Genomic DNA, 12,791 nt, shown 5'->3' on the forward strand with positions numbered 1-12,791 from the left:
TATGAAACTGGAATTTTGTCCACTAAATATATGGGCCTGAAGCATTCAGTTTCCATTAGCCCTGCAGTGTGGATCCCATTGAATAATATTCAGCTCCTGTTTAAAAGACACTTGACTTCCTGCAAGAAGCGAGATTTGAAGATTCCAGGTCTGTAGCTATCACTAAAAACTCAATGCCTTTGGAGTATTCTAAGGTAACTGAATTGTTCTCATTCTTGTGACTGAGATAAATATTTTACTACCAGCCAAGCTTTTTCAACAGCATTCATAGGGGGTACAGCTAAAGGAAATAGTAGTTCTGTGGCTGAGACTGGAGTATTAGAAATATGGTACCTCCCTTAGCCTCGTCTGAAAATCCCAGTTTTGTTGCTTTTAACGAAAGTCAATTTTTCATAACTGACAGCTGTGGTGATCAAAAATCCTATATGATTGGTAGGTTCTTGTTGGCCTGGACCAGAGACTATTTTGAAATGTTTAAATAAGAGTATTCCATAATCCTCAGGTCTCACCATGTCAAGGGCTTGGTTTTCCATATTCTTGCTTGGTTTCCACATCCTGCATATCTTCTTGTATGGAGTCATAATGCATGATGGTCCAATCCTGGGAGGAGATGTGTGTCTCCACTTGATTTGAATAGTGAATACATTTGAGAAAAATAAAATTTGCTCATGGATATGTCATGAGCAGAAAAAAGAGGCTAATTTTGTCTAGTAAATTATTCACTGTTAATTATTTACTCAGCTCTACAAATTGAAGGAAACTTGTAATCATGTTGCTATGGCACCTGACATAATTTGTAAATGCCTAGTGCAAGATCTATATTGTTGGGATATTTAGTTGTATAACTGGTCGCAATCATCACAGTTGCTTGTGCAGATGGGTAATTGTCTAATTGGGTATATTGTATGTGCAATGAAATGGCATGTGTAAATTAGACATCCAATTGTGCACCAGTTTTGCTTATAGACCTGCAAAAATAACTGCACAATTTTCTAAATCAGGTCCTTGTATTATCTCTTTAAGATAGAGTTTGTTATTCAGATATAGCTTATGTAAAGTCACTGAAGGCCATTATAAACTCTTCCTTCATAGTAAAAACAGAGTTATAGTCTACAATACTTACTCTTGAAACACAGCCACCCAGAGACCACTATTCAAGGTTTTGATGCAAAGATTTTAAGTCTAATTTACCAAACAATTTAGAAAATAGCTGATGAGACTCCAAGTATTAAAATGTGAATATTATCAGGCCTATAACATTTAGATGTGTATTTAGGCTCACAGATTAAATAAGGCTTTAAAGTCAGTGGACCCTCGTTAATAATTCATTTGGTATCTGTTTAATTGAAGTAAATGAATGTGGCGCTAAATGTAGTTATATATTTCCGTATCTATTTCTTTGTAATCTAGCCATGTTTAATGCATCATTATTGTAAAAGCACAACCAGCAAATGATTCTACATGTACTACTTTTCTAAGTTATTTATACATTTTTTTAAATATCTTGTGATTTCAATTGTTTCTGCATCTTTCGCTGTGAATAGTTGAAGAGTAAGCACATTTTCGAGAGCTGTAGGGAGGCTCAGATGCCGGTTGCATTTTAACGATATGGTGCATTATCATTCTTACTGTAGCCAATTCTCTTTTAAATCATTGCAGTTTCTGCTTTAGCCTCCAGCTATAGAATTCTTTTCAAGCCGACAGTGAACTTGGCAGATTGCCAGGAGAGAAATAAAGGTGTTTTGGTCCACCAAAGTATTTTGAGTGCTTCTTAGTGATACAGTTTTCTTCAGTGCATCTGCAAAACATTTTTTCTGAAGTGAATTTTCATGTGAAAAGCCTCCTTAATCATCACCAGTATTGTTTGTCTCAATGCAGTTATTTAACTGCACCCCTGGGTGCTTACAAAATAAACAAGAGAGTCTTCTAAAGAGTTTTAAAAGTGGCAGGTGCTTAGTCTGTGCCCTATTCACTTAGTTTGCAATGACGTTTTTGTGCTAATCTATAGACAAACAAGAGACAGGTGACACACAGCATCAAGTACAATGTGCTAAGGAACTGATTCAGTCGACAAACTTTGGTCTAGATAAAATGTTTGCACTGCATATGCCTACAATAGCAACATAGATTTATACTGTTTACATATAAATTCTATAAGTCTACAGCATTGGAAATGCCACTAATTTAAATGCTTTTTAAAAAATCAGTAGATAAAGGAGGTTTGGGATTTGTTTTTGTTCTGGTATTTTAAGATAAACCCATTTTTTAAAAATCTCTGCCATTTCTGTAAACAAAGTGTGTTTTTCCTTTTTAGTATTGCTGAAATAGGAGGATTAACTAAACCAGGTAGTTAAAGCTAACTGAAATAGACAAATCTGAACTCCCAGACTCTAGCCTATGAATACAATTCATTCATTATAAATTACCATGTCCATGACACTCAAAGTCTAACATTATTGTACATTTTAAGGTGGCATTCATATTGTTAAATGTTCTATTATAAAATATATTCAGTCTGGAGAGAGAAGTGTCAGCTGAATTTAGGAGCAAATGGAAGCATGATATTCATAATCATTTTTTCTGTTTTCAGTCTAATTTCTCCTGTTACAGCTTTGGTGGCTGATTCAAAGCTTTTTAATGAGCCTGTTTGTAATCAGGAGCAACATTTAGAAGAGATAGGATGGGGCTGGGAGGTGGTGGCCCACCTCTAAAGTTAAGCAATTGTTATCTGTAGTCTTTGTGAGTCAAATTGTTGAGGGAGGAAGGGCAGCTGTAGTTGCATCCTGGCAATAAGCAGTGTCATAGAATCAGGGGTATCCACTTGAAACAGAGAATTCAAGATCACATTGACTTTAAAATATCCAAAAATCTTTGAACCCATCCAGAGCTCTCGCAGAGCAGTGCTTGGCTCCCCTATAGCTGATGGGCAGTACCATTGTCAGGAACACATTCTCTTTCACTTTCCATTCCTATCCTCCTCTTTCAAAGGATAGCCACCTGCAACCCAGTTGGTGAGGGATGCAGAAACCTACTATGTTATCAACTTCACCTCATGTAGGGCCATATATGTAGCTGCTCTCCCATATAAAACAGCAGGAGCAGAGCTGCAATACACACAGTTGTGTAGCTTTTGTTGAGCTCCCAGTTTTTCTCCATTATTATCTCTGGCAGGTGTGGTTGAAGGCAGAGAGGAATGGACAGAGAGGGGAAATGTTCTTCTGAATGGTAGGAAAAGTAGGTTTTCCCCCATTGATCCCAGCCTAACATCACATAAGTGGGGCCGGGATTTGGGAAACAAGAGAAATTAGTACTATGTGGCTGTAAGAACAATAATTCTGAAAAGCACTTCATTTTCTCTTGGAATGCTCCAGATTGCACAAACGGACATTATAGCAACATATTGTCCTGTAAGGGGAAATATCCCTCTGTGTGTGCTCAGTTACTCCCTCTGCAAACATTGTGGGTGTCTCTTGTACATGCATTGGTACCCCTGCTTGTAAGATATGTATGTTTACAGAAGAGATTAATTTTAAGGCTCTACAGGAAATATTTATGCAAGGATATTTCTTAGAGAGATATAGTCATTTTCTAAACAGCCAGCTAAGAGACTGAAATATGCTCATTTACGTTCCTTTTTATATGCATTAACAGTGCCTGTTGGATGCCCTCTTTTTCAGGAGAGCCTAAATTTATCACAGGAGTTGCTGTTAGGCCACTTCAGCAAATAAATAACACAGATCTGCTATATGGGTCAGATAGTCTTTTTTGGTGTTAATATACACTTAAAAATATCTTCATCCCTTGTTGAAATGCAACACATCAATAGAAGACAACAGAGAGGTCTGGGACAGGAAACTCTTGAATTGAATCTAATTTATTTAGGCAACATGGAATTTGGTCTGCACTATTGGGAGAATTAGAGAGAAATTTTCAATAATTGCAAGGCACTGCTAATCCTGTACTGGGGTATTGAGCCATTTTGACTCAGAGGAAAGGGTGGCACCTAATAATCACAAGGCTACATCTTGCAGCACCTTCATTTTCCTTGTAGGAGGTGGGTTTCATGGCCAACTCACTTTAAAAGCTCTGAGAAAATCACAGTTCTACGTGGAAAGGTTGCAAACCTGCTCTTGAAGTAAGAGCACAGGAGTGAAAATCAAGATGTGCTGTAAATCTCGTGGAAGAATCTAACCTCTCTTTCTGGGCCTATTCCATTCCAAAGAAACCCAGATTGTGTGGGATACATTTTTTTCAAGCTCAACAAGTTCGTCTTTTTGAGGTTTAGACATCAGCCAGACTCTGACCCAGCAAAGCACTTAACCATCTGAGTAGGGCCATTGACTTCACTGATGCTACTAAAGAGACTAAAGTGAAGCACACTTGGGACCTACGTGTGAGCGTCACACATGAATGATAGCCCAGTTTCCGACTTACTATCATTAGCAGGGAAGCAGGGTGGTTGCCCTGGGTGAAAACGTTTGAGTTTACGGGTGGGGGAGGAAGTAGGATAACAGACCACATTGCTTTTTTTGCTCAACTGGTCATCTTGGGAGCTGGGGAGTGCCAAAAAAGCTTTCTGTCTTGGGTGGCAAAGGACAAAAGTCTGGATTAGAAAGAGTTGGGGGCACTTCCTCCAAATTTCTTGCAAAACCAGATCTGCTGTCTTCACCTCGTTTTTTTCCAAGATGTATTTCTGCTTCCCTTTTTGATGCTACTTTTCCATTTATTTTTAAGAGAAACTAAAATGCTTTCCACCTTTGTTTCCATGACTACATTATTTCTTTGGTTTTTTTCTCTCATGGTTGATATAATCACTAACACTGCCCCTCCTAGTGAGTATCCCATCATGTAAGTAGTTTGTATAAATAATTAAAAGCTGGGGTTCACACACTGATGGCTGCAACAACAGGCTTGTTTTCTACAACTTGATGGAAAAGATTTGATTTACATCTGCTCTGGGTATTTTATTCCCTATCTTATTAAAGCTTACAACTTAGATACACTATAGTTTTGATGGGGAACCTTGCCAAACATTTTCAGAGGAAGAGAAATTATCTCCAATTAAGAGAGAGTATCAGTGGAATAGAACGTTGTCACAGGATAATGGTCTCCTGCTGCTTTGTTAAATGCCAAGGTAAACCTGAGGCATTTATCAGAAATTAATGTCAAAGCAAAGTCGAGAGGTTCATCTTGAAAGCGGGAAATACTGAGCCTGTGAAAATGTTCTGTTTAAAATAGTTTCCATCCTTGCCCTTTATGCCTGGGAGTGAGTGAATATCCTACCTGGGGCCAAGTACATGTTAAGTGGTGAAAGTAACTGGTCCCATTGACTTCACTGGGAGTATATATGAACTTAAAGTTAAGTATCTGCCTAGCAGTATGCTGAGCAAGGGCCTTTTGTTTTTAGGATTTATGCTTACAGCCCAATCCAAAAGCCCATTGAAGTCAATGGAAAGAAGTGCAAGGTTTGAACAGATGCAACAGAGAGAGACCAGAAAGCTGTAGAAAGTCTCAGTCATAAAACAGAGTCTTAGATGGCTCTGAAACAGACTTTGTTCATCACTAGTCTGCTCCAATTTATGTTCCTCAAAGAGATTAAATAAAGTTTGTCAACTTTATATTGATGAAAAACCTATTCCTCTGTTAAGATCTAAAGCAAATCCTGTTAGGGAAGCATAAATCCCTTTAAATCTCCCCCTCTCTCTCCTAGTGTCACAAGGTTTCCTATGCCTTTTAAACCCTAAATGAAGCATATCAAATCAACCTTATCAGTTACTTAGTCATGTCTTTAATTGGTCTGTAAATATGAATGCATATTTGTAACTGCCTGAATGTTTTCTCAATCAATAGAATGCTGAATATGAGAAAATATATTCTCCCCCATTTCCATCCACTTTTTTCAAAGGAGCAAAACTACCTGTGCAAATTTGAACCTGCTTTGAAGCTAGTGTTTATACCTAATTTACATGCCTCTGTTTGAACATCCATTGGGCCATACGGTCCCTAATTTTTGCCATAAATATGGGACCAATTAAACTCCTGCTGCAGTCAAGACTTCCATTGTCTTCTGTTGACTTCAATAGGACTTGGACCAAACTCATCATTTGCCCACTTATGGAAAATGTAGCCCTAGAAGAGTAAAGACAGATTTAACCCACTAATTTTTCTTTACAGCTAGTTTTGCTTTGTCGTTTAATGTAGGGCCAGTCATTTTGTGATGAATACAATTCTGTCTTACATAGGGACATTGTCCAACATAGCCACAAATGTAGATTTTTTTAAAAAACGTTTTTACAAAACCATGAGACAAATCAAAATACTTCCATGATATTTCAAAAGTATTCTCATGGAAACAGCTGTCTGTGAATAAACATTCCTTTGTAACGTGTGTAACTCACACATTGCATTACTGAAAATTTGAAGATGAAACTGACCCTACATTAAGTGAAGTTAAATTGATTTTTCATTGTCCTAACTATGAGAAGTGGGAAAGATATACAATATATACAGGGTATATACAAAGGGTGTGAGAAGTAAATTGGATTTTTAAATGCTTTCAGTTTTAATAATCTAAGTGATTATTGGCACCAATATAGTAGGAAAAGAAAAGACATTTCTTTTTCAGCTCAGTGTCCTTCATCTTATTCAAAATTAGAAATGGGCCGGGAGAGAATGCTCAGTCCAAATGCTCCCAACATTTGAGGATTTCAAAATTAGTCTGGACCCAAATCTTGCAAGATGGGCCAGTTTTGATCATAGAGTGCAGGGACCTGCCCTATAGACACACTGCTCCCATTCTTGTTAACAGGGCATTCTGGAAATCTATGGAAAATCAATGTTCATCATAAGTGTGAGAGCTCTGAGTACATCCTTACCAGGTACCTACTAATCCAACTTGCTAAGTATCTGAGAAGAGAATTGCATAAGGACAACCACATTTTTGTTTTCATTAAATGTGGTTGTTATTTTAAACTTTCTGGGCAGAGTGATTCATTTCAGGCCAGTTTTCAGAAAACTAGATATTGGCTAGTACTGCAGCATGCCATGTTTCATCAGTCATGCTGCATTATGTTACATTAGGTGTTCCTATGAATTCACTTTGGTCTCTGAGATTTACGGAGATATGAGGCAGAAATCCATTTCGTGAGAACACAGAAAAGGACAGTTAGGGACAATCTCTATCACCAAATGTACAGAGTTCTTTTCTTTGATGTTTGGGGGAGAGTGAGAGCGGAAGTAGCAACTGATAAAATAATCACCTGCTTTCAAAACAAATTATCTTACAGATTTGCACATGGTATTAGAGCTTTATTCAGAAAACATGGTACATGACCCTGCCATGCATGGAAGGACAGAACAGGTTTCTCATTTTACCAACCAATTTATTACAGCAAAGAATGCCTACCCTAAAGACACAATTCTTAGCCTAGTCCCTAAATATATCCTGCAGAGACAAGCTGGGACAAAGGTTCTCCAGAGAAATGCACATTTGGATTCATTATAGTGTAAAAAAACGAAAACAAAAAACCAAAACCTTAATCTATTTCTTTCTTTTTAAATGCACTTCAGCTTTGAGGCAGAGATGCAATAAGGTATTCTCATAACCTCAGGAGAAAATCTGAAAATAAGAAAACATTTAAAACATAATCTGGTCTGGTAGAGACCTACTCAACAAAAACGTTGAACTTTGCTCTGAAGCTTAATGTTTTTTGTCAAATTATTTATTGTCTGTACTCTTCAGTTATGTTTCACAAATGTGAAGGATTGCTGTAGGATAAATATCCCTGACATGGAAATTGGTCAATAAAAAGAAAATAAATATTTTATATAATTTAAAGAACCAGTAAAGAAAAGACAACCCTTTCCAGGGAAGGGAAAGAAAGAAAGATTGATTCACCTTTAGGCCAAAATCTTGCACTTAGTGACTACATGAACCAGTGCAAGATGGTCGGGAAACTGCTGTAGTAAAGTTATTTTAAAGAAAAGCATGAAAAGGGAATATTAAGACTAAAGAGTCGATTCCTTTTGTTACTTTATCAGAGCTCATGTGTAGGAATTATATTTTCTATATACCATAATAAATGTCTGAACAGAACTTACATTACTATACAAAATGTATAAATAATAGCCCTTGTCATTTCAGAGTCTTAAAAAAATAAATTGAGTCTAAAGCTATTCTTTCTCCAAATCTAGGCTACTTCTCGGTAACAAAGATCATTCTAATATCATCCAGGAGGAGGAATTTCCAAGCCCTCTGAAACTATAATCCCTACGAACAAAAGTAGCTGAACTCTATTTAGCTACACAGTGAACGTGGCTGCTCTGGAATGCTTCACATTTCATCACTGAAATGAAATAGTTTGTTATAGGCCTCTACTCCCATTGAAAACGTGAGTGTTAACATTCTGTGTTTTAATAAAAACAACAAGAAGTCCGGTGGCACCTTAAAGACTAACAGATTTATTTGGGCATAAACTTTTGTGGGTAAAAAACTTCACTTCTTCTGCATTTTGCAGGTTATTAACAGGATTGATATTACCAATGCCATTATTCTTCATTTTGTCTTTACAAAAATCAAGTTATTTACTTATTTTAAGTGAGCAGGAGATCTTTCTTTCTTTGTCTCTTCTTGAAGGTGTATGAAGATTAATCTTCATGCTTCAAGGCATAAGCCAACCAACCTCCAACTAGTGGAGGTTAAGAAAAAATTGCCCTTACTTTGTGCGTCTTTCTCTGAAGCAGCTGGCACTAGCCAGTGTTGGAAACAGAATACTGAACTAGGTGGACCACTAATCTGATCCAGAATGGCAGTTACTTTGTCCCTATTATTATGATGACCCTCACTGATGATGACCTTAGCTGGCATGCTCTCTATTGCCTGAAGATCTTCTGCAATGGTTAGCATTAAAAAAATAGCCATTAGTGTAATTGTGATATTTTCCTATGTTTTCATTGCAGTATTTCAGTGAGTTGATATTGATAGGATACATTGATTGCAGCAGGCCCAATTCTACCTTCCGTTGCATGGGTGAGGCTATTTGATAATTACATATGGGTAACAGAGAGAAGTACTGGCTCCTTACCTTTCAGTGTGCACCACTGCTTGTGGTTACCATGTGCTTTCTGTGTAACTGTTGACATCATAGGTTATGAATTTGATTCTATTCCACTGAAGTCAGTGAGAGTTTTGCCATTGATTTTTGTTAGTGCACAATCGGGTCCTAAGAGACTATGCTAATAAGTTCTGAAATTTAGGTAGGATTTAGCCTGAATACATAACTGAATGCACTTAACAAATTGGGACTTATGGAAATATCCTTTGAGTGTATAAATGAGTGTGCTCATCTACCACAATGGTTAGTTTGTTTCTATCAGCTGAAATTACTGAGTATAATAGGCTGTACAGTACATCATTCAGAATCTGCTAAAAGTAAGAACAGTATGGTAGTAAAAATGAGCTCTGAAAGAGTTACATTGCTGAATCTCCAATTATGAAGACATATCAGAGAGAAGAGAGTTGCAACCCATTATACTACTGAACATCCCCCAGGGTGATATCACAGGGAGAAGAATACTGACTACTTGCAGTAACTTTTAGTGGCTTCAATGGTTCATGGCAAAGAGAGATGAATATTAGAAATCCCAAATAATGGAATTGCTTGCCTAGATTATTATTTATATTAAAATCCTGTCCTGAATAATGAAAAAATACAACATCTGGTGGAAAAAGAGAGTGAGAACTAAATAGAATTGCCACAGCAATTTGACTTTTAAATGTATGTTTTAAAAATTGTGCATTTAGTTCACAATTTGTCTTGATACTAGAAGTCAATGAAAGTGTAAGTGGCTTATTTTGGTTTGATAGTGATGGGGATTTTCAGGGACCCCACATACCCCAGATTGCGTTTACCCTGAAACTGTGTCTTGTCTGCCCCAAGCTAAGTTAGCTGGGCATAGGTAACAGAAGGCCACTGCAGGCCAATTTGACCTTAAGGCATTAGTAAGATTTGTAAGAGCTTGTGTGACACAATTCGAAGCCTGTATGGCATAATCAAAAGGCCAACAGGAGAAAAAGAGGAACCCACGCCTACTGGTAATTGGGTAACTTGACCTAAAATAACAGCTTGTTAGCTATGGAAAAACCAATAATTGCATTAAGTAATTTAGTACGCAAGATATGCAAGAGAAGGTATCACAAGACAGGGGGGACGTGGCGAAAGAGAGGAGCCTCTAGAGACAACAGGAAAACCCCTAGATGGTAGGGGGTCCAAGTCACGGCCCCAGAGGGGCTCTGATTGGCTTGCTGATAAAAATACCAAATAAGGCTGATAAGATTTGTAATGCATGATTACGCGTTGCGGTTTTTACCTTTATAACTTGGAACCATGTAACCACCCCAAGGCAACAGACCCTCTTGCATGGGGGCCACGTTGACCTTCCCTTTATGCATATTGGTAATCAATAAAGGTGCCTCAGTGTGTCTGACCCAAAATCAACGGTGTGGTCAATTTTTCCACGACAATTGGTATATTATATTTGGGGCTGGGTAGAACTGTGGGGTGTCAATTTGCCTGAGGTCGCTTATCAGATTTCAGAAAAAGAAAAGGAACTGAGTGAAGCACTGACACATCCCATCTGGGATGCATGAGACAACTGTTCTTAATATAGTTTGTGTTTTATCTGCTGCTGGAATTGCAGTTTTCAGTTGCTTGTATTGAGACATTGCAACGGTTTAAGGTTTGTGCTTACACCACTTCAGAACAGGTAGAGTCCGTAGTGTCTTATCAACAGCACTTCACACAAGCCAAATAATCAATAGGCTAGTTCAGCTATATGAAGATGTGATATATACACAAACAACTATACCAGCTAAGTGTTTTAACCTGTCAAGTTAAGCAAAACATAACTCGGGCTAATTTGAACCCCTATGGGGGGATAGGGAATAGAACACATGAAGTGGAAAAAGGGGAGCAACTGGGGGAAACTGTGGATTTTTTAACTTGGTCATTGAAGAGTTTGACCTTGAAGTCATTTCACCAGGAATATTCCTATTGACTTCATAATGCCAGTGTAGGGACTGCAGGGATAACACCAATATAATATTGGGCAAGGGGCAGATTCTCCTACTCATACAGATGTTGAATAGTGGCACCTTGAGTAGTCCCTATGGTATCAGTGGAACTACATGTGGAATACGGTGCTACTCAGTGTGAGTAAAGGTATCAGATTTTGCCACTTTAACCTTTTTTAGTATGGCTAATTTTCTAGATATCCCATTTTTGTATAATATGAACTGCGCTTTCTCTAGCTTGGCTTTTTGGAGCTTGTGAAATGTTTCTGATCACATATAATATCCTTTCTCTTTTTTGCTTTACTAATACGGTAATTACTAATCTATGCTTTTTCATCTAGGAAAAAGTCAACAAATATTTTATTTAAAAACACATCAACAGAATGTACAATAGAGGTGGACCCAGATGGTGAAGAAAGCAAAGCACGGTACTTGTCAAACATCAATAATTGCAGAGGACTAGAGAATAATTTTGGTGGAGGAGGAATTGGAAGCTAATTCTGGGACAATATACCAGACTGGGGAGATGGTGATATTCCCTGAGAAAGTGCAACACAAGGGCCGGGGGGAGATTTCTAGTATTCATGCCAACACACTCCCCCCCCCCCACTCAGTATTGGTCTCTGAATCCCCTTCAGCTTGAAAACTTATTTTGCAAAAATTAAGTTTCCCTTCTGCCAGGAAGAATTACTGTTTGTCATTTATTCCAAGAGAGTACCTTATCTCATGTGATCAGTTCACTGCATTTGCAATATGGAAAAAAACATATTCTCTATTAATTCAGACTTCACTTCTATCTTCAGGAGATTCCCAAAGCACTCCCCTCTAAATTTAGAAGTGCATGCCTTCTTCCCCCCTTCAATTTCTTTTTTAAATGAGATAGTTAGACAGCTAAGATTGATTCTATAATCAAACTAGAGTCTGTAAGACGGCACTCACTTTGTGAACAGATAGCTTATCAACCTGTTGTATACCAATGTTCAAATATACGGCAAATAAATGTAATTCTAGATTTTTTTTCTCTGTTTTAAAAAAAAGGTGATTATTCACAACATTATACACTGAGTAAAAATTATTCACAGGAAAGTAACCGTCTCTTATGTGCCTGGTTCTGTATGAAATGAGCTATCAAATCCTGCATACCAGAAACAAAATTACAACTGAATTGTAAGGATCACTTAGTGGAGGACTCAAGTTTAATTCTGGCAACGAAGACTGGATATTTCATACACATTTGCTTTCCAGGGCATGGAAGGATGCCAGTAATGTCTGTTCCTTCAGTATATTTATTTGTTGTTGTTTATTGCCTGGTACCCAGGACATTTTTAGCTTGTAGTGGTCATGTTTAAAAACTGATGCTTTCATTGCGGTGGGGGTGAGGGGGGAACTGGGAAGAAAGAGATTAATCTATGTAAAACCAAACATACAGTTGTGCCGGGGCATTTTAACATAAGCTTTGGCTAGAAAGAAAGAAGCTGAAAAGCAGGAGTAAACTGATCAGGAAAGAATGAGAGGGGTTATGACTTTTCATACCTGAAGACATTTTGCTGTAGGGTGATAAAAGTTTCACTTGTACTATGCTTTAATTGTGCGTTTCCTTCAAGTGTTTTTGTTCATATTGTTAGAATGAACTGTTTGATGTTGAAGTAAATAGGCTAAAATGGAGGTATTTCAAATAAATTGTGTGCAACACACATTCGTTTACATTCATGACACAGTG

At 37.6% G+C, this 12,791-nt stretch overlaps 1 long non-coding RNA gene across 1 annotated transcript; it reads left to right on the top strand.

Moving 5' to 3' along the window:
* Positions 1-11,530, top strand: LOC123349548. The gene is made up of 3 exons (XR_006573575.1): positions 1-148; positions 8,194-8,390; positions 11,413-11,530. It is a non-coding gene; the product is annotated as an uncharacterized LOC123349548 (long non-coding RNA).
* The last annotated feature ends 1,261 nt before the right edge of the window (positions 11,531-12,791 follow it).

This window comes from Mauremys mutica, chromosome 14, assembly GCF_020497125.1.
Source record: "Mauremys mutica isolate MM-2020 ecotype Southern chromosome 14, ASM2049712v1, whole genome shotgun sequence".
NCBI lineage: Eukaryota > Metazoa > Chordata > Testudines > Geoemydidae > Mauremys > Mauremys mutica.